Genomic DNA, 19,868 nt, shown 5'->3' on the forward strand with positions numbered 1-19,868 from the left:
CCGGTAAACGTAGATGAGGAGAGTCTGATAGAGTACAAATTCGTTAAAACTTGTGAAATTCTGAGAAGGAAGGAGACAGCAAGTGACGCTGCCTCGAGAAAACCGTCGTTTCAGTGAGTGGAAGCGAAATAGCTGCAGTAAAAGCGCGGTATCGGCGAGCGACAAAAAACTTGAAAATTCGAACGATGAGCGAGACAGCAAGTGACGCTGTGATAAGGCAACTGCAGAAGCAGTGAGAAAGCTGATCAGGAAGGTGGTTCTGGAATGCACATGACAGAACATTCGTGAGAAGTTTGGCCGAAGAAGGTACCATTGGGATACACCAGCAATTCAAAGGCAAGGCAGGAACGGATCGAAGTGCACAATAGAGAGCGCTGGAGAAGTGTACGGCGCTAGAGAGATTGTGACGATTCCGGTTGTAAGATTTATTCAAGGTTGCGAAATCGATACAAATCGGCTACAACGGAGGCTGTGTAATTTTTTGGAGAAGTGTACAGTAATTTACAAGTGTTGGTGGCAAAAACGTTTCAAGGCTGTGTTAACTGATGGAGAAGTGTACAGCGGTTAGCCAGGTCCAGCCCTGGCAACACAGCTTGAATTCTACAGAGACTAGCGTTGAGTTCTAGGAGTGAACTGCGTTAGTGGTGGCGGTGGACATCTGGTGGTAACGGCGTAAGCAACAGAGGCTGAGTTAGTTGCTGGAGAAGTGTACAATGGATAGCCATGGTTGGAGAAAACGGAATTTGGAATTCTCCAAAGACTAGCGTTGAGTTCTAGGAGTGAACTGCGTTAGTGGTGGCGGAGAACGACAGAGACTAGCGTTGAGTTCTAGGAGTGAACTGCGTCAGTGGTGGCAGTGTGATCAACGATTTGCAGTGGCAACAATTTTAAGGTTGGCGATAAGTTTCGATAGTGGATAGTAAGTTAGAGGATTTCCGAAGGAATTTGACGATAAGGCTATTAAACATCGAGGAGGACTACAAAGCAGAGCTACGTGGGACGAACGAGAGACACGAAAAGCGTATGTTTATCAGATCTGGCGAAAACTGATAACAATTTTCAGAGCTAGAAAACAGTACTAACATAGTATAAGAAGATTTGTACGTAATTTTAAGTCCTTGTACTTGAGATGGAGCTTGCAGAGATTCTGGCTCTAAGCGTGGTTGCTTTGCGATCGAAATTATCCTAACTAGAGCTACCTACAACTGGCAGGAAACGAGATTTACAGAATAGGTTACTTACCCAGATGATCAGTCAGTGGTAACAGCGAACGGGGAAGTAGAGATTGCAGAAGAAAACGTAGCTAGACCCGAGAGATCTTGGTTCACTTTGAAAGATGTCGAAAACAGTGTTTCACAGTTTTCAGGTTCAGATATTCCTAACATTGCTCAATGGATTTCAATCAAGAACTAGAAGAATGTGCAGCCACGGTACAGTGGAATGAATTACACTTATTTGTCTATGGTAAACAGTTATTGTATGGGGCGGCAAAATCTTTCACAAGGAGTCAGGTAAATATTAAAAACTGGAGTTCTTTGAAAGCAGCTCTTCGTGATGAGTTTAGTGTAAAAATATCTTCAGCTACAGTCCATAAAAAGTTAAATCAGCGCCAACAGAAGAAAGGTGAAACTCTAAATGAATATTTATACGCATTGATGGAAATTGCAAAGCCGGTAAACGTAGATGAGGAGAGTCTGATAGAGTACTTCGTTGAAGGTAGTCCAGATACAAAATCCAACAAGATGATGTTATTTCAAGCTCGCAATATTTCAGAGTTAAAGTTTCAAGTCGAAGTTTATAAGAAAGGAAGTGATTCGTACAAGGCGACAAGCAGATTTGAAAGTACGGCAAGGTCAGGTGAAGCACAGGCTCGAGGGAGAAAATGTTTTGGTTGCGGAGATGCGACTCATTCAAGAAAAGATTGTCCTAAGTTCGATCAAAAGTGTTTCAAGTGCGGTCAGCCAGGTCATCGTGCAGCTCAGTGTAATACCGAAGCACAGATTAAGCGAGAGAGACAAGCAAATGTTGTTCAAAATGAGAAAGTTGAAGTTAGTTCGAGTACGTTCACTTCGTCTGGGTTAGAGCTAAAGAAGGTTAGCTATGAGAACATTGAATTTAAAGGGCTTGTATATATAGGAGCAGATATGTGCTTGATTCGTCGAAGTGTTTTTTGGAAGCTAGAAGTTAAACAACTAACAGGTCCTGGGAAGTGTTTGGTGGGAATAGGAGATGCAAAGATTTTGACGTTTTTTAGTTTCTCTATAATGGTGATCATCGACAAAATTAAGGTAGTAGTTGAATTTCATGTAGTTCCCGATGAGGACATGGGGTTTGATACTATTTTAGGAAGAACGATTCTTGGCAGTGTTGACATGAGGGTAACCAAAAATGGCACACAGTTTCTGATTAGTAAACAGCAAAAATTATTAGAAGAAAAAACTGAATCAGTTGAGGATTGGATGAAGCAATTCGGAGATGTCTGCACAGTTTTTGAAGGGAAGGACGAGGTCGGTTTAGAGTTGTCTCATTTAAGTCAAGAACAGGTTGAAGAGGTCGAAATGTAAGTCCAGGGATATGAGCCAAAACGTAATCCTGATGCAAAGATCGAAATGAGAATTATTTTGAAAGATGATATTCCCGTATACCAACACTCAAGAAGGTTGACCTACTGTGATCAGGAGATTGTAGATAATCAGATACAGAAATGGCTTGTGGAAGGAATTATTCGAGATAGTTCATCGGTGTATGCATCACCCATAGTATTGGTAGCAGACTCAAACGGAGCTAAAAGGTTGTGCTGCGATTTTAGAAAATTGAATAAGAAGATAATTCGAGATAATTTTCCGATAGTATTGATGGACAGTATAATTGATCAATTGCAAGGAGGAAAAGTTTTTACTACACTGGAATTGAAAAAATTTATATTTCCATGTACCAGTAGAAGCAAGTTCGCAAAAGTTCACTGCATTTGTTACGTAGAAAGGCCAGCACGAATTCTTATATGTACCGTTTGGTATCTCAAACTCTCCAGCGGTTTTTACGAGATTCATGATGGCAGCAATGCAGGAGTTGATTCAGAAAGGCATAGCGATCGTCTATATGGATGACATCATCATCCCAAGCAAGGACATAGAAGAGGGAATGTCAAGAATGAAATTAGTATTGGAGGTAACGAAGAAGAACGGATTACAGCTAAACTGGAAAAAGTGTCAGATTCTACAAAATCAAGTCAATTTTCTGGGATACGTGATTAGTGAAGGGATGATAAAACCGAGTGAGGAGAAAATTTCAGCAGTACATAATTTTCCAAGACCTCGTGATAAGAAAGCAGTGCAAAGGTTTCTCGGTTTAACATCGTATTTTCGAAAATTCAATGAGGGATATGCTTTAATGGCGAAGCCACTTTCCGATATGTTAAGGAAGTATAGTAAATTTATGTTCAGCGAGATCAAAGAGGTAGCATTGGAACGATTGAAAGCATCATTAACAAGTGAGTCGGTATTGAGGTTATATAATCCGAAGGCGCAAACAGAGGTCCATGCTGATGCATCGAAATATAGTTATGGGGCAATTCTAATGCAGAAAGATACTGAGGATAATTTGTTCCATCCAATTCAGTACATGAGTCGAAAAACGAAGGTATGTGAGCAGAATTATCATTCATATGAGCTAGAAGTTTACATTCTTGGATTGCAGTTCACTATAGTTAAAGACAGTAATGCTTTTACAAAGACCATGAGAAAACAGGAAGTTTCCTTGAGAGTAGCTCGGTGGGCCATATTTTTGCAGGATTTTAGTTAGAGTCTAGAACATCGGTCAGGATCAAGGATGAGGCATGTAGATGCTTTGAGTGGAGTTAGCTGTTATTTAATAACAGACAGTGTTATGCATCATTTGAAAGAAGCGAAATTGGTGGATGATTGAACAAAAGCTGTACGAAGTTTACTTGAAAATGGCGAGTATGAGGATTTCAACATTTCGAATCAGGTCTTGTTCAACGATGCCAATAAGCAGTTGATCGTAGACAAAAAAGACATTTCTCAGCAAAGAAAACACAAGTATTACTCGAAAAATCATATTTCATTCCTAAATTGAAAGATAAAGTAACACGATTAGTTGAGGGTTGCGTGTGTATCATAACAAATGCGAAAATGGGTGGAAAAGATGGGTATCTGACAGTGATTGATCCTTATCAGCCTCTCGTTACATATCATATTGACCATGTGGGTCCAATGGACATTACCAAGAAGAGGTACAATCATTTGTTAGTAGTTGTCGATGGTTTTAATAAGTTCGTAAGGTTATATCCTACCCGAAGTACCGGGGCAGAAGAAGTTGTAAATCATTTGGAAAAACAAGCAAATATATTCGGTAACCCAGTGAGAGTTGTGACCGATAGGGGAACGGCGTTTACGTCTGTCAGTTTGATTTTTTTGTTTAAGACATAAGAAAATTAATTATAACACTAACATCATGGCCAATAACCGAAACCGGAATATGTAGATACTAGCTGTACCCTGCCACGCTTCGCTGTTCCCCGCCTGCAGCAGATGGCGCTACGTTCGATACACGCTTCGTTGTGGCAAATTGTCGTTGCACGCATAAAAAATAAGGAACACAACAAACATAACTTTTACTTATGTTTAATTTTGTAATACTTGTGAGTATACAATATTTTTTGTTGTTCCATTCTCCACGTAAATATAAAGGCTATCTGGTTTACCGACACGGGAACACGCAACATACAATCGTCCATGTGAAAAGCAATCCGCATCCGACTGAGCTTGCAATCTTCCAAATTGAAACGGTGTTTCAGTCGGAATCCTGGGAATGAGGACATCTTTACCTTTGAATGGTTCAGTTAAGATCTTTTGACCTCGAGTCGCATGCGATTGCAGAGTTTTGGCCCATTAATATTTTGGAGCATGATTATTGGCATTCCAGGCAGATCAAGTGAGATCAAAACTTTCCTTAGATAATTAACCGCTTCGTCTGCCTCCACAACGGTGTCTATCGACTTACATGTAATTTCATTCAATTTCATTATATGTAATTTCATTCATTCGTAATTCACTTGAATATTAGGGAATACTTTTTCGATCAGTTCTTCTCTTGATGTAACTAAATTAAAAAAATTTTCTGGCAATGATATTTTTCTTGACGTCTCATCGGCTGGCAGCTTCCCGTTCCCAATGTCCAGTAACTGTTGTGAGAATACCTCAGCTGATTCATCGTTCTGCAACTGGACACGCATATTTGTCGTTAGCTGCAATGTAAGTACGTGAAGCCACAATGTTGAATATTTCAGGAAAGCATTTATTTCGTCCGCTGGTGTCGATCGCCAAATTACAGGCAACGTTTGCGAACTTGTAGCTGGCAGATTACCAAAGTAGTCATAGATTTTAATAAAATAGTTCCTATTTACAAGTTGGATGACTATTCTTAGGAAGTAAAGTTTAGATTGGAAATAGCATACAATAGAGCTAGAGTTATGTTAGACAAAGCCAAGGTTTATAGAAAATTATTATATGATGAGAAAACCAAGAGTTTTGAATTAAGTGTAGGAGATAAAGGACAGATAAGAAACAAAGCAGGCCATAAAAAAGACACGGTTCATTTAGAGCCATACATTGTAGTACAGATATAAGATAAGGAAAACATAATTATTAAAAATAACAATAATAAGGACCAAAACGTTCATAAGGACAGATTAAAAAAGATTAATAATTAAAAAAAAAAAAATTTCATAAAATTATCCTGATCAGCAGGGAGCCGTAATTCTTCCCTCGAGTAAGGATCGTCTTCCTACCACTTAAAATATCCTGGAGGGATTGCGGGCCAGGACAAAGGAGACGCTCAAAGGACGTGTATCTGAGACGACTACTTTCATACCGAAAAACACCACAATTTAATAAAGTCCGCTATGCGAGAACATAAGCTGACCTACCGCAAAGCGATTAAAACATTTCAAAGCCATGTTTACCAAGGCGATGTATTTACCTTGAGATCGGATAGTTGATCGAGCTTCGGTCTATAATTCGCCGACGTTTCAAAAAGCTGTTAAAATTTGCTCACAGTAAGACTGCAAGAGACAACGATGCGAAAACACCAGGTATATAAACCCATGAGCAAATTCCGACTATTCAGCGTATTTTTATGAACTTTCGATAAGCTAAAGGCACCAATCGATGCAACGCTTCACGAAAACTGTGTCCAGAACTAATTTTTGCCAGACCTTGAGTTTGAGACAAATAAGGAATTTCGAAACTATTGGTGAAATTCCAAGGGCTCTCATCGCAGAGGCTGCCGAAAGAACATAATGGTCAAAATACCAATGCCCCCTCATAGAAGGGCTGCAGAAAATAAAATGGCTGGTTGTAAATCCAAGGCCCCCCCTCACAGCAGGGGCTGCAGAAAATTATTGGTCGAAATTCCAAGGCCCCTCATCGCAGAGGCTGCCGAAAAAACATGATGGTCGAAAATCCACGGCCCCCTCATAGAAGGGTTGCCCAAAATAAAATGACTGGTTGTATAAACCAAGGCCCCCTCATAGCAGAGGCTGCCGAAAGAACATTGGTCGAGATTCCAAGGCCCCCCTCACGATAGAGGCTGCCGAAATAATGAAAAAAAATGGGCCGGTCAAGAAACACAAGGAACGCAATCTTCGAGGAAAGAAGCAGTGATCATGAGATATATCAAGAGCGCTAACAGAAGCTTCCCCTACAAGCCACAGGGCGGTCACTGTCGGAAAGTAACTTCGCTTTCTTAATATTCACTCTAATCTATAAAATCAGGAAGATTGGATTCCACAACATGTAAATAATCTTCCTCTATCATAATGCCATTTATTCGGACCAATTCGCCAACGTTCCAATAGGTGAATCACCCCCAAATCATCAAGCCGCTTCCTCCAAATTTCATAGTTTCTTTTACTTGGTGTTTTTGAAGCTTCTAATAAGGGCGATGCCAGTATTACTCCTTTCCATTCGATTGATATCTATTGATTTTAGTCTCATCTGACCAAATCACCCTCTTCCAATCATCCACACTCCAATTCCTGTGTTCCCTGCAGAAGTTAAGCCGTGCTGCAACATTCTTCGCTGAGAGCTCAGGTTTCTGCTGCTTAATAGCAGCTGTTAGACCAATTCTGAGAAGTGCCCGGCGTGTTGTCCACTCACTAACTCCTTTATTCAATGAAACTAATCCTTGTTTTAGCGTTGTCTACGGTTGGTTGATCATTATCGGTTCCATATCTCGAGTATTTCTATCGGTGATCCGGGTCACATGGCGAAAATTGTAGGGGAATGGCTCGAAAATCAACGTTTTCTGAAGATGCAGTGGCCGGCTCAAAGCCCAGATCTAAATCCGATCGAAAATCATGGGTTCTGCCAAAGGAGCAACTGTCGCGCGACGAAAATCCGCCCAGGACAATGGGCGAGCCTTGGAGTCGAGTCCAAGCGGACTTGAGCACTTTATCGCACGGATTGATAGAAAAATTGGTGGAGAGTATACCTAGGAGCAATATATAAAAATAATGATTAAAGGCAAAGGCCTTTGGACTAGTATTAAAAAAATTCGTTAATCTATAAGTTTTCTTACACGAGCAAAAGTGGATACATGCTCATTTTTCAGTTTTTTTCTGGATTATTTGAGCTAATGAGGGGATATTAAAAAAAAGTTTTTGTTTTTCGTTTTATATATTATTAATGAATTTTTCTTAAAAATTTGGATTCGATTAAGGCATTTCCCTCGGTTTTAGAGCCACTCAAAGTCATAGAATCGAAACATGTATCCGCATGTGCTCGCCACTGTATATATATTCTTTATAAATAAACATAATTAAAAAACAGAATCTAAGTTTTTCATTTAGAAAAAAATAAGAGCCAAACAACATCGGATGACTTCTTTTGCGCCGGATGACTTTTTTTGCGCCACCTTGTATAACAAGTTACATGTTACGGAAATAATTTTGGCCCAGACGTTTAAACCAGCGATGAAAGGCACGCAATCTTCGTTTTTGAAGATTTCTATGGATAAAGAATATGAGGCTGAGTTGGAAAATAAAATATAGACACTAATATTTTTCCAAGGGACAAAAAGCGATTGGTTCAAAATATTTCAAAACTATCAAAGGAAAGGGAGGCTAAATTAGGCGATTTATAGATTGAAACAAGCAGGAAAAGAATGGAATGCCAAGTTGAATGCAGCGCCATGTGATCTTGGATTCACTTCTTGCAAGAACGAGACGTGCCCTTATCAGCAGGACTTTGTTTGACACTAATATATGTAGATGATTTACTTATACCTTGTGAAAGTTTGTCGAGCTGCTGCTAGTCCATTGGATGTTGGTTTCCAAGTGGCATGCAGAGAGGAGAAACCCATCATACAGGATGTGACAATGTATTATTCAGCAATCGGAGAGTTGATGTAGCTTGCATTAACATCAATTCCTGAAATCTACCATTCAGTTGTCAAATTAGTGCAAAGGAATAATGAATCTCACAGCGAACATGTTGCAGCAATGAAGTATGTTATGAGGCATTTGGCGGCAACGAAGAATCTTCATTTGCTCTACCGTTGGTGTAGACATGTTGTTATTTGAGTTTGGATGTGGAGACGCTACAAAATTGTTCGGAAATAATTTGAGTGCTCAATTTACGGCTAAGAATTCTGTGTTTCATGCAAGATCGAAACACATTAACATCAGACATCAATTCAATCGAGAAGTTATTACGAGTGGCGAGATAATTTATTAACTGAGGACATGATAGCTGATATATTATCATAAAATTTGTCTAAGCAAAAACATAATCATTGAGTCAAGTTATTGAATTTAAACTAAGAAAGAAATTGTAATTGGCAGATAGAATTAAATAGAAGAAAGGGTGTACTAAGCTTTAAAGTTATTGCGAAAAGAATATTGGCTTTCTTCCTTTTCCGTTATTGAAAGTGTATGATCAATAAATAAAGAAAAACTTTTAATTTAACGTAATCCAATCGATCCCCAACAGTGTTAATTTTAGCTGCATAGCTTATAAACGATAAAAATACATGAAGACTACACGTTTTATTATAAAATTTAAATTGCCACTAAATAAGCAGTTTTTATTTATGTTTTTTTTTTTTTTTTGTAATTGTCTGGACAATGATGCGGACAATGCGAAATACGAACAAGTGGCCTATGCGACACCAGGACATAACTTGTTTCACGCGATCCCAAGCAGAGAACTATCAACCTCCCGCACGACCGACCGTGGGGCGCAGCCGTATACCGTATACAAAAATAAAACGGTCAAGCAATTAAAAAATGATTAACTACAGCTAATCACGAGCTAAGTGTTAACACACTTATAGAGGTTTACAAAAAGGGAAGAGATGCTTTTGATCTGATTACGGGATACAGAAGATTGTAATCAGAACATAGGACTCGAAATGGTTCATGCGGGAAATAGTTAGAAGTACAGTGTAGGTACAGATAGGTTTAACTGGTTCAATAGCTCAGGAGAGTCTATTTCACCAATTAAAAGTTTGTGAATAAAAAAAGCACCAAGCATTATTCCACGATTAATTTAAGAAGGAAAATTGATTAAAAGAAACCTAATAGAGTATGATGGCAGCAATTGCTTTTGCACAGACTCAATTTTACTTTGGTGCGTCTCATATTGAGGTGACCATATGCAGGATCCGTACTCTAAGATAGGACGGATTAATGAAGTATACAGAATTTTGGTTGTGTACGGATCGTCAAACTCTTTTGACCATCGTTTCACAAACCCAAGAACATTCATAGCTTTACTAACTGTAGCAGAAATATGAGGATTAAAAGTGATTAGCTGTAGTTATGGTCCATAAGAAAACCTAAGTCATTGATAATATCTAACCGCTCTAAGGGAGTGCATCTATAAAAAGACATAGCTTTACATTTAGAGCTGTTGAGGTTTAATAAGTTGGTTTCACACCAACTTTGAAGATCGTTAAAATCGGATTGAAGCAGGCAAGAAGACGATATGTCTTTAAAACTGGAGTAGAGCTTAACATCATCCGCGTACATAAACACACGAGAATGTGTCACTACTAATGGAAGATCATTTATAAAAAGAGTGATTAGCAATGGACCCAAATGACTACCCTGAGGTACCCCAGAGGTCACCTGGATGGTCTTAGAAAATGAAGACTTAAGGAAGGCCTTTTGTATACGTTTAAAAAGATATTGAAGAATCCAATCTAGCAAAAGGCTGGGCATGCCGTGCGTTCTATTCATATAAAAGCAGAGTATGAATAACAGTCAAAGGCCTTGCTGAAGTCAGTATAAATGACGTCAGTTTGCACGGCAGCTTTGAATCCTTTGGGCATGCCGTGCGTTCAATTTATATAAAAGCAGAGTATGATTAACAGTCAGGCCTTGCTGAAGTCAGCATAAATGACGTCAGTTTGCACGGCAGTTTTGAATCCTTTGATCGAAAGAGATGTAAACTCTAGTGGGTTAGTAGTTGTCGATCTATGTTTTTTAAGCTCATGTTGCGATGACAAAATAATTTAGTTACAAAAGTGCTGCAATTGAGAAGTTTTTTCTCAAATGCTTTGGGTATGGCAGACAATTTAGAAATGCCCCTATAATTGGAGGCTTCGGACTTTATCCCCTTGTTTGAAGAGGAATAATATAGTACGTTAAAGTTGCTCATAGGAGACAAGAACAGAGTGTGATTTGCCGGAGAAAGGGATTTCCATTTTTGTTAAGGAATAAGGGAGGAAATAACGCAAGGAATTATTTTTGTCAGAGCGTAGAACCTGAGGAATGTTGTGCAAAGCATAAACAGTGTTTAAGAGTTAGAAAAATATAATTTCTGATAGGTCCTTACCGACGTATAACCCCGTTTCGGTATTTAGTTGACGGAGGGTTCCAGGAGTTCGTAAAGTGAAACTTTTTCGCCCATCCATTTCTAAGAAACCATCTTGTGAGTTTCTGCAAAGGAACGATAAGTAAAGTATAAGGAATTTTTACCATTAACGTACCTAATCGCTCTGACCCGATGCCATAAACCATCGCTAATTTTTGTGGTATTGAATTGGATATCAACTTCACCACAGCCCAAATCATACCGGAAATGCAGATATCTAAAATATATGAAAATGTTCAAATTTTATCACTTTTAATTACAAGAAATCAGTACGATCTGCGAAGTCAACAAATAAAATTAAGTTATCAATTAATTATAAAAAAGTAGGCATAAACTTAAAACGCAACTAAGCATCCTCGAATTGGGAGAGGTGTCTTATTTGCTCAAGGTGATAGATATCATATTTGCTCAAGGTGATAGATATCATATTTGCTCAATGTGACAGCAATAGGTTTGTATTTCCTTGCGAATTTTTTTTGTTACTTTCCTTAGCTACAGCCGTCAAAGTGGAAAAACGTTTTATATAAAATGTCTGACTAGAGACCGAGTAACAGAGAGAGATCCTTCAGGAATAGCAGGTGAGCCCGTGACCAAAGTCTCCCTTTATTTCTACTTGAGTGCGGTAGGGACCCAGATTTCCAAATATGTTTAGGATTAATTAAATATTAATAAATATTACAACATGATCACTTAATCTAACCCGGCATTATTTCTTTATTCGGCACTGAACTTTCGTATACCCTTTCCCTTCCCTTTTCCTTGCCCACTTAACTATTTGAGTGGAGCCAAAGGATCAGCGGACTTCGGCAGGATGAGTTATTCTCCTGCAGTCGAAGTCAGTCGCTGGTCCCTAGGCTCAGTCACTCAAGGTGAGGAGGCAACGGATCTCGGCCAAGCGGCAGACGAGATCAGTCGTTGCTACTCCTCTTGGACTCTTCTTCTACTCCTTTCCCATCCCTTTCCTCCCCTTCAGGTGGTCTCGGTCCCTTATCCTAATACTCGTCAAGGTCTCCAGATCAAATAAATGTTCTGTAGACTGGACTCTGGGACTGAGAATTGTACCCCAGCCAGAGCTTCCTTACAGATGGCGCCCGAGCAGGGACCTTGACGAGTATTATGGGGAAATGTTAAATTATATATATGTAGATATATGCACATTCATAGATATATATATATATATATATATATATATATATATACATATATGAGTCCACACAAGGGTGAAAATTTTTTTATGTATGTCTTATCATTAATATATATATATATCGGAGTCAATACAGATGGCAAAATACACAGAGACAAAAATTATTTTATATATATATATATGTGTGTATATTTGTGGTTAGGGTATTTAAAAGTCGCATATACGTTGTCGATGTGCCACGTGCTTTTAGTTTTCTTTGCAAGCAACAGTTACATGCGAGAAAGAGACAGGGACACGCGAGTGGCCAGTAAGAGTGAGAGCAGACAATTCACCGTTTGATTCGGGGCGTGTGTGTGAGCTACGAGCATTCTCTCGCCATTTCTCTCTCACTCTTACACATAGCTTTGATTCAACCGTTTTTTTTTTTTTGTCTTTCCTTCATTCACACTGATTTGCAAGTACAGTCGCGCGGAAAGTTTCGTGTTAGTTTTTTTTTATTGTGCGAAAAAAAAAGAGTTTTCAAAGTGCGTGTGTGGGGAAAAAAAAACGGTTATGTTCGTGTGCATTGGCTCTCACATGGGTGATGCTACATTCGATCGTGTGAGTGTGTATGAGTGTCGCTGACTCTCGTGTATGTGTGCGCTCACGACACGAATCGCAGAGATTGGCCTGAAAGTGTCGGGGTGTGACAATTACGTCACACATTTCTTCCAAGGCATAAGAATTTATGGTTCACTTGTGACGTACATATGCGTGAAGAAGCGACTCATAGACATTGACACAATCGTATGGGTATTCGTATGGAAGGGTATGCACAGGTATTTCGCCTAAGCTTAACACACACATGAGCAAAAGAAAACCATTCGTTTTATGCAGACTTGCATGATTGTTTTTTTGTTTTTTGTTGAGAACAGTGAAACAAAAGCAACATTTAAAAAAAAAAAAAATCTATATTTACATACAACACGCACACATTCATGCCCTGCTCTGGGAGAAAATCGGCAGAGTCTCGGGCAGGGTTTCGACAGAATTATCAGCAGAGTCATCAACAGAGCTGTCGATAGGATTAATAGCATCTTCAACAGCATAGTTCGGAGGGAATTATTAATGAAGTCAACTACTGAGCTACCGACAGAGCTAACGATAGAGTCATCAACCGAGCCATCGACAGAGTCACACATCGAAATCAGTTTCAAAAAAAAAAAAAAAAATATAATAATATATATATATTTATAACACGCTCAAAGCCAGGTCATGCTAAGGAAGAATATCGGCACAGTCTCCGGCAGGGTTGCTACCGAATTATCAGCAGAGTCATCAACAGAGTTTCCGACAGGATTAATAATTTTATTAACAGCGTAGTTCGGAGAGAATTATTAATGTAGTCAACTACTGAGTTACCAACAGAGCTAGCATAGGGTCATCAACGGAGCCATCGACAGAGTCGCATATAGGAATTAGTTTTATTGGAACAAAATTAAAAAAAAAAAAAAAAAGCTAACGTTACCAGGAGCACATAGAACGAGTCTAGGAGTCTCTCTCAGAGAGCCATTAGTGAGGTTGTAACCTACCGCATTACGAGTCGAACGGGACCTGGGCTGGGTCCTAAAATCCACCACTCCACCCAAGAGGGGAAAAGAGACAGAAGAGTGACGCACAAGGGACTATTTAAAACCAAGCCTATGCACTGGCAAAGTCAGTCAGTGTTTGGAACTCAACAAGGAAACATCGAAAAAAATTGCTTCAATCCGGAAGGATAGCAACTGGACAAGGATCATTATCAGGACTACTCACCAATACAAGGATTAACAACTGGACAAGGATCAGCACCTGGACAAGGATCAACAAGGACATAGGACAAGGACATTCATCGCCAAGCTGAACTAAGCTTCAAGGACCCAACGGAGATTAATGCAAAGGACATCAGAAAATTCGGCAGCAAGGACCACTATTTTCTCAAGGATATTCTAGACAGTAATCGGAGTAAACTTTTATTTTATTTGGACAACGTCGAGGGAGAATCAATCACGTCCCCAATAACTATATTCTACATTCAAGGATTTACCTATTTCAAATAAACAAACTGGATCGAATTCTACCAACAGGCAAGATCTTTCTTATATACATTTGATCCATTGCAAAGATTTTGTTCAGAATATTTAAACCAAAAACCACCTCGAAAGTTCCCCGGCGGCGATAATTCTCCTTTACGCGTCACCGTTTCTTACTCTTCTTTGAACAAACATATATACATTTTTTATATTTTCTGACCCCTCCCTTGCAGAATTTATTAAAAATTAAATAAAATATATATGTATATACGCATTGGTCAAATTGCATGTCCACATCATAGTCTATCGGTTTACCGTAGCCATCCTCAATCAGTATCGCGTTACCTACTGGGCAAACTCCGAGATCCTTTAGCTGGTTATCACTTATACTACGACTCCGAGTCTTTACTAACATACTAGCAATGGGCGTTCATTGGATAAATCATCGTCGCAAAGCCGAATTGGAAGTCCTTTGTGACGAATTCGGATTAGATACCGGTGGAATAGTGGAAGAACTAAGAAATCGGTTCCGTGAGTTCGCCTCAAGGGAGGATCATCATCCTGAGGTATTGAGTCGACTCGCAGAAATCGAAGCCCAATTTAGTGCCGGGGACAAGAAATTAGATGTAAAGCCACAGTCCAGAGCACCGTCGCCTACTCCCGAAGGAATCATTTCTCAACTACCGGTGCCACAAGACCCCAACTATCGTTCGGAATCGCATTCTGGTTCTCGTTCCGGTTCTCCGACATTCAGCATGGCTGGCTCAAAGATTAACATCGAACCCAGTGAGCGGAGTCGAGTCCATGAATCTATGGTAGGCCGTACTACTGGGAGCTATGCCTCGATCGTGGAACGTATAACTAAATGGGGAATTGCCTTTAGCGGATCTACCGACCCTATCTATTTCATAGAGCAAATAGAGGCTCGAGCCGCGACTTACCGTTTGAGTTTGGAACGCTGCTGATGATAGCCATCCTATTGACCGGACGGGCCGAAAGCTGGTGGCAAACCAGCGGCTATCCGGAGATGACATGGGTCGACTTCAAGTCCGAATTCTTAGAGTTCTTTCTACCCCCACGCTATTTTGAGAAACTAGAGGATAGTATACGCGCTCGAAAGCAACGCCATCAGGAACCATACAAGGAGTATCTAGTAGACCTTCGTTTGATGATGAAGAGAGCGCATTACTCGACGTTACAAGAACTCGACCGGATCTACGAAAATCTTTTACCAGACTACAAGCTGTATACCCGACGAAATGATTTCCAAACGTTACCCGGCCTAACCAAGTTGGTGGTAAATTATGAGACAATTCGATTGGAGCAAGGCAGCGAGGACTCAGCGCATGCTTTGGAAAAGGAGCAAAGCCGTTCAGAGTAAGCCCGTGGATCATACGCCTTCCAGCCTAAACGGGACTGCTATATGTCAACTCTCCGAAGCACTAGTAGATACCAGTACCGCTTGCCGCAAATGTGCGGGAGCTGGTCACTTCGCACGAGAATGCACGAAGCCCCGTGTATTGTTCTGTTGGCAATGCGGACTAAGAGGGGGGTACGTACTATCGAATGTTGCCGTCGTTCGGGAAACGGGCCAAACCTCCGTCTCAATCTGGGCCAGACGGAGGGACCAGACCAGGACCTCAGCCCAGTAACCCACTCCTCCTAAAGAAAGACCGCATCCAACTCCATGTCTTCGTCAATAGAAAACCAATGGTAGCTACCTTGGATTCAGGAGCGAACAAGAGTTTCATAAACGAGGAAGTGGCTCTTCAGCACTTCGCTCCGTTCCTTCTGCGAGACATTCATACTAATATTAACCTTGCCGATAATACTCGAGCAGCAATCAAAAGTTCTCTTAGGGCAACCATCAGCCTCGGGGCACAGACCGTGCATATGACCTTGTTAGCGATGCCATCGATGATGGATCCCCTTATTCTAGGAGTGGATTTCCTTCGGAACATAGGAACTTCTATACGTTGTGGAGGTTATCTATTACAATTGCCTCCTTTCGATAAGACCCACAGCCCAGTCAATTCTACAATTCAGCCATCCCTAGTGGCGGATGACCACACGCAGCCGGATGCTCATATAAATCAACTGGATCCTGCAGAAACGTCCGCTATGCCCAAGGACACCTCTGACTCTCAGCATAGCAATAAACCAGTATGTCAAGCAGGCTCAGTTTTGCCGCCTCCAACACCTGACGCTGTCCGTAAAAACCCATTCCCCAGCCCGGCGGCAAAAAGGAACCGGTAACCAAGGTGGACGCCCGATTAGCCTCAGTAGAAGCTGAGACCCGTGACGAGGACTTAAAGCCAGAACAATCATCCAGTATGGAACAGGAGACACTAGTGCCGGAACTTCAAGCGGTTCTTGACGCGGAAATCACTAAGTTCGACGGGCTCAACGGCGTTACCCAAATAGCACAACATGTCATTGTATTGAAGCACGATCGACCCATGAAGCAGAGGTATTATCCCCGTAATCCGGCCCAACAACAAATTATCAATGAAACCGTAGACGCACTGCTGAAGGAGGACCGTATTGAACCATCCAAAAGCCCTCACAGCGCACCAATCGTGTTGGTAGGTAAGAAAACCGGTGACACTCGCATGTGTATAGACTTTCGACAACTGAACTCTCAGTCAGTACGTGACGCATACCCCTTGCCTCATATACACCATATCCTAGAGAAATTGAGGAACGCGAAGTACATTTCTACTCTAGATTTAAAGAGCGGATATTGGCAAATACCCTTAAGAGGTCAAAAGTAGAGAGTGTACGGCCTTCACAGTGCCCGGACGCGGGTTATTCCATTGGAAAGTCATGCCCTTCGGCTTACATTCCGCATCCGCCACGTTCCAGAGGGCTTTGGATAGTGTGATTGGACCCGAAATGGAACCACATGCCTTCGCGTACCTAGACGATATTATCGTAATCGGAAAGACGCTCGAGGAGCATCTCTCACACCTGCTTGAAGTCTTCCGACGTCTACGAGAAGCAAATTTAAGGATCAACCGAGACAAATGTCGTTTCTTCAAGAAGCGGATCCAATTTCTAGGTCATGTCGTCAGTGAGGATGGTATCCATACCGACCCCGAAAAGGTAGCAGCTATCCGTAACCTTCAGCCCCCAACCAATGTCAAGGAGTTACGTCGATGTCTCGGTATCGCCTCTTGGTATCGTCGGTTCGTCCCCAATTTCTCCGACATGGTACAACCTCTCACAAGTTTGTTAAAGAAAGGTTTGAGTTGGTTTTGGAACGTAGAGCAACAACAGGCGTTCGATGCACTCAAGACACGTCTCACCACTGCCCCTGTCCTAGCTTGTCCAGATTTCGCTGTAAAGTTTTGCTTACAGACGGATGCCAGCGATGTTGGTCTCGGCGCAATGCTCACTCAGAGTATCGACGGTACAGAAAGAGTCATTGCGTACGCTAGTCGACGTCTCTTGAAGGCGGAAGAAAACTACTCGACTACTGAGAAAGAATGCCTAGCGATAGTCTGGGCCATCAGGAAATATCGTTGCTATTTGGAAGGCTATTGCTTCGACGTGATCACGGACCATTTAGCTCTCAAATGGCTAAACTCGATAGAAAATCCCACGGGGCGTGTGGCCAGATGGGCGCTGGAGTTGCAACAATACGAGTTCGAGGTACATTATAGACGAGGTAAGCTGAACGTGATTGCCGATGCCTTATCGCGTCAACCTTTGGATGTACTTCACTGGGCACAACTAGTAGAACCGGAGTGCAAATGGTGGCTAAAGATGCGGCAGCACGTCACGGAGCACCCTGCGGATTTCTCAGATTATACATTCGAAAACGGCCAGATTTATCGCAGACGAGACTCCCACCCCGATGACCACGATTCTACACCTTGGAAACTATGCGTCCCCTTAGAATTTCGACACCAAGTACTAAAGGAATGTCATGATGTGGTGACGGCTGGCCACTTGGGAATCAGGAAAACCACTTTGCGAGTGACCCAAAGATACTTTTGGCCTGGCCTCTTCCGAGATGTCGCGCGTTACGTTAGATGCTGCCTCGTCTGCTCGCAGTTTAAGCCGGCGCAAATGAAACCGGCGGGCAAAATGCTCACCCGTCAAGTCGCGGAGTCGTTCGATACCGTGTGTACTGACTTTATCGGGCCTTTGCCGCGTTCTAAGCAAGGTAATACGATGTTACTAGTTTTCTTGGATTTATATAGTAAATGGGTTGAGATGGTACCACTTCGTAAGGCCACTGCAGCCGCTTTGGAGAAGGCATTTCGGGAAAGGATCTGGGCCCGACTCGGCAATCCTCGTACCCTCGTGAGCGATAACGGTACCCAGTTCACTAGCAAGCTTTTCAAAAACTTCTGCAAAACGTCCGGAATTATACTCCAGCATACCGCCCCCTATTCTCCACAGCAGAATCCTACCGAGCGCGCAAATCAAACAATCAAAACCATGATTGCACAATACCTGGAGAATGGGCAAAACACGTGGGATCAATGGCTTCCAGAAATAACACTAGCGATCAACTCAAGCGTCAACGACACCACCGGATTCAGTCCAGCCTACATCATATTAGGGCGGGAACCCCGTATGCCCGGCGCCCTTTATGACCAAGTAACGGATGTCGCCGGTAACGAACCCCCTAGCCCTGAAGAGCGCACCCGACGAATGGAAGATATTTTCAAGCTCGTACATGAGAATCAACTGAACGCGACCCAGAATCAAAAGAAATACTACGACCTGAGGCGACGCGACTGGCGTCCAAACATCGGGAGCATGGTCATGCTCAAGCAACACGTGCTGTCTAATGCCATCGAAGGGTTCAATGCCAAACTGGCGCCTAAGTATAAAGGCCCGTATAAAATAATCAAGTTTCTTTCCAGCAACGTCGTTAGACTACAAGAAACCCAGGGACGTAAACGACGTACCGCCGGTCTGGCTGACTTAAAGGCCTTCAATGGTGACGACGGCGAACCACCAGAACTTGGTCCTTCTGACGACATCGGCCTCGGGACACCGCGTTCCCACGGCCCGCACGAGGCCACTGATTAAAGATCTTTCAAGGGGGACCACTTGTTGGTGGGTGCGCCTGCCCAACGTCCCCCTCCCTTCTAAAGAGGGGTTCTTCGCGCCGATGCTAGGCAAGAATTGTCTAAAACCATTGTATCTTAGTTTTAATCATAGCATTTTTGTAAACCGCACTCATAGGGCCCCGTTAGTACACTCAGAATGCAGGGTAGTTTTAACGCACTTTATATTTCACAGTATGTCACAGCAAGGAGAAGACGACGGCGATCGCGCGGCATATATAGCCCGGATCGTCGAAGAAATGATAGCCGTATGGGAAAAGGAACATGGCCCTGTCATGCCCGTCCCCCCCACAGGCGATAGTGCACCGGAAGAACCTGTCCGGCTTTGCCGCGTAGAGTTGGCCCCGACAGACATCCCTTATGGAGCGTCCATCAGGGAGCAAGGGTCACCAGGGCGACCGAAAACCACCCGACGAGGCTCAACGAGTTGCAGATTCTGCCCGACCGGAGCGCGCCGTGATCCTGTCGGTGGTCAACCTCCCCTCCTTGGCACCAGATATTGGACCCTCGGAGTCGGCCGGCCCCATTCATACAGAGGAAGAGACGATCGTCTCGGCCCAGCTTTCTTCAGTCCCGGTGCCCGTGTGCCCCCCAGATATGGCGCTCGGACAATATCGACAAAACATGGTCACACCCCCGCTTCCCCAAACGGAGCCCCTCGTCTGGCCGGCAGAGCCCGTTTTCCGGG

At 42.2% G+C, this 19,868-nt stretch overlaps 1 long non-coding RNA gene across 1 annotated transcript in view; it reads right to left on the minus strand.

Moving 5' to 3' along the window:
• LOC137572151 (uncharacterized) overlaps window positions 1-11,116 on the minus strand; it is a 118,443-nt gene extending 107,327 nt beyond the window's left edge. The window contains exons 1-2 of the long non-coding RNA XR_011031544.1: window positions 11,014-11,116; window positions 10,860-10,963 (exon numbers count right to left, since the gene is read on the minus strand). This is a non-coding gene — a long non-coding RNA (uncharacterized lncRNA). The remainder of the gene's footprint in view (window positions 1-10,859; window positions 10,964-11,013) is intronic.
• Window positions 11,117-19,868: the final 8,752 nt, after the last annotated feature.

The sequence above is a fragment of the Drosophila tropicalis genome, unplaced genomic scaffold (genome assembly GCF_018151085.1).
Source record: "Drosophila tropicalis isolate 14030-0801.00 unplaced genomic scaffold, ASM1815108v1 contig_222, whole genome shotgun sequence".
Taxonomy (NCBI): Eukaryota; Metazoa; Arthropoda; class Insecta; order Diptera; family Drosophilidae; genus Drosophila; species Drosophila tropicalis.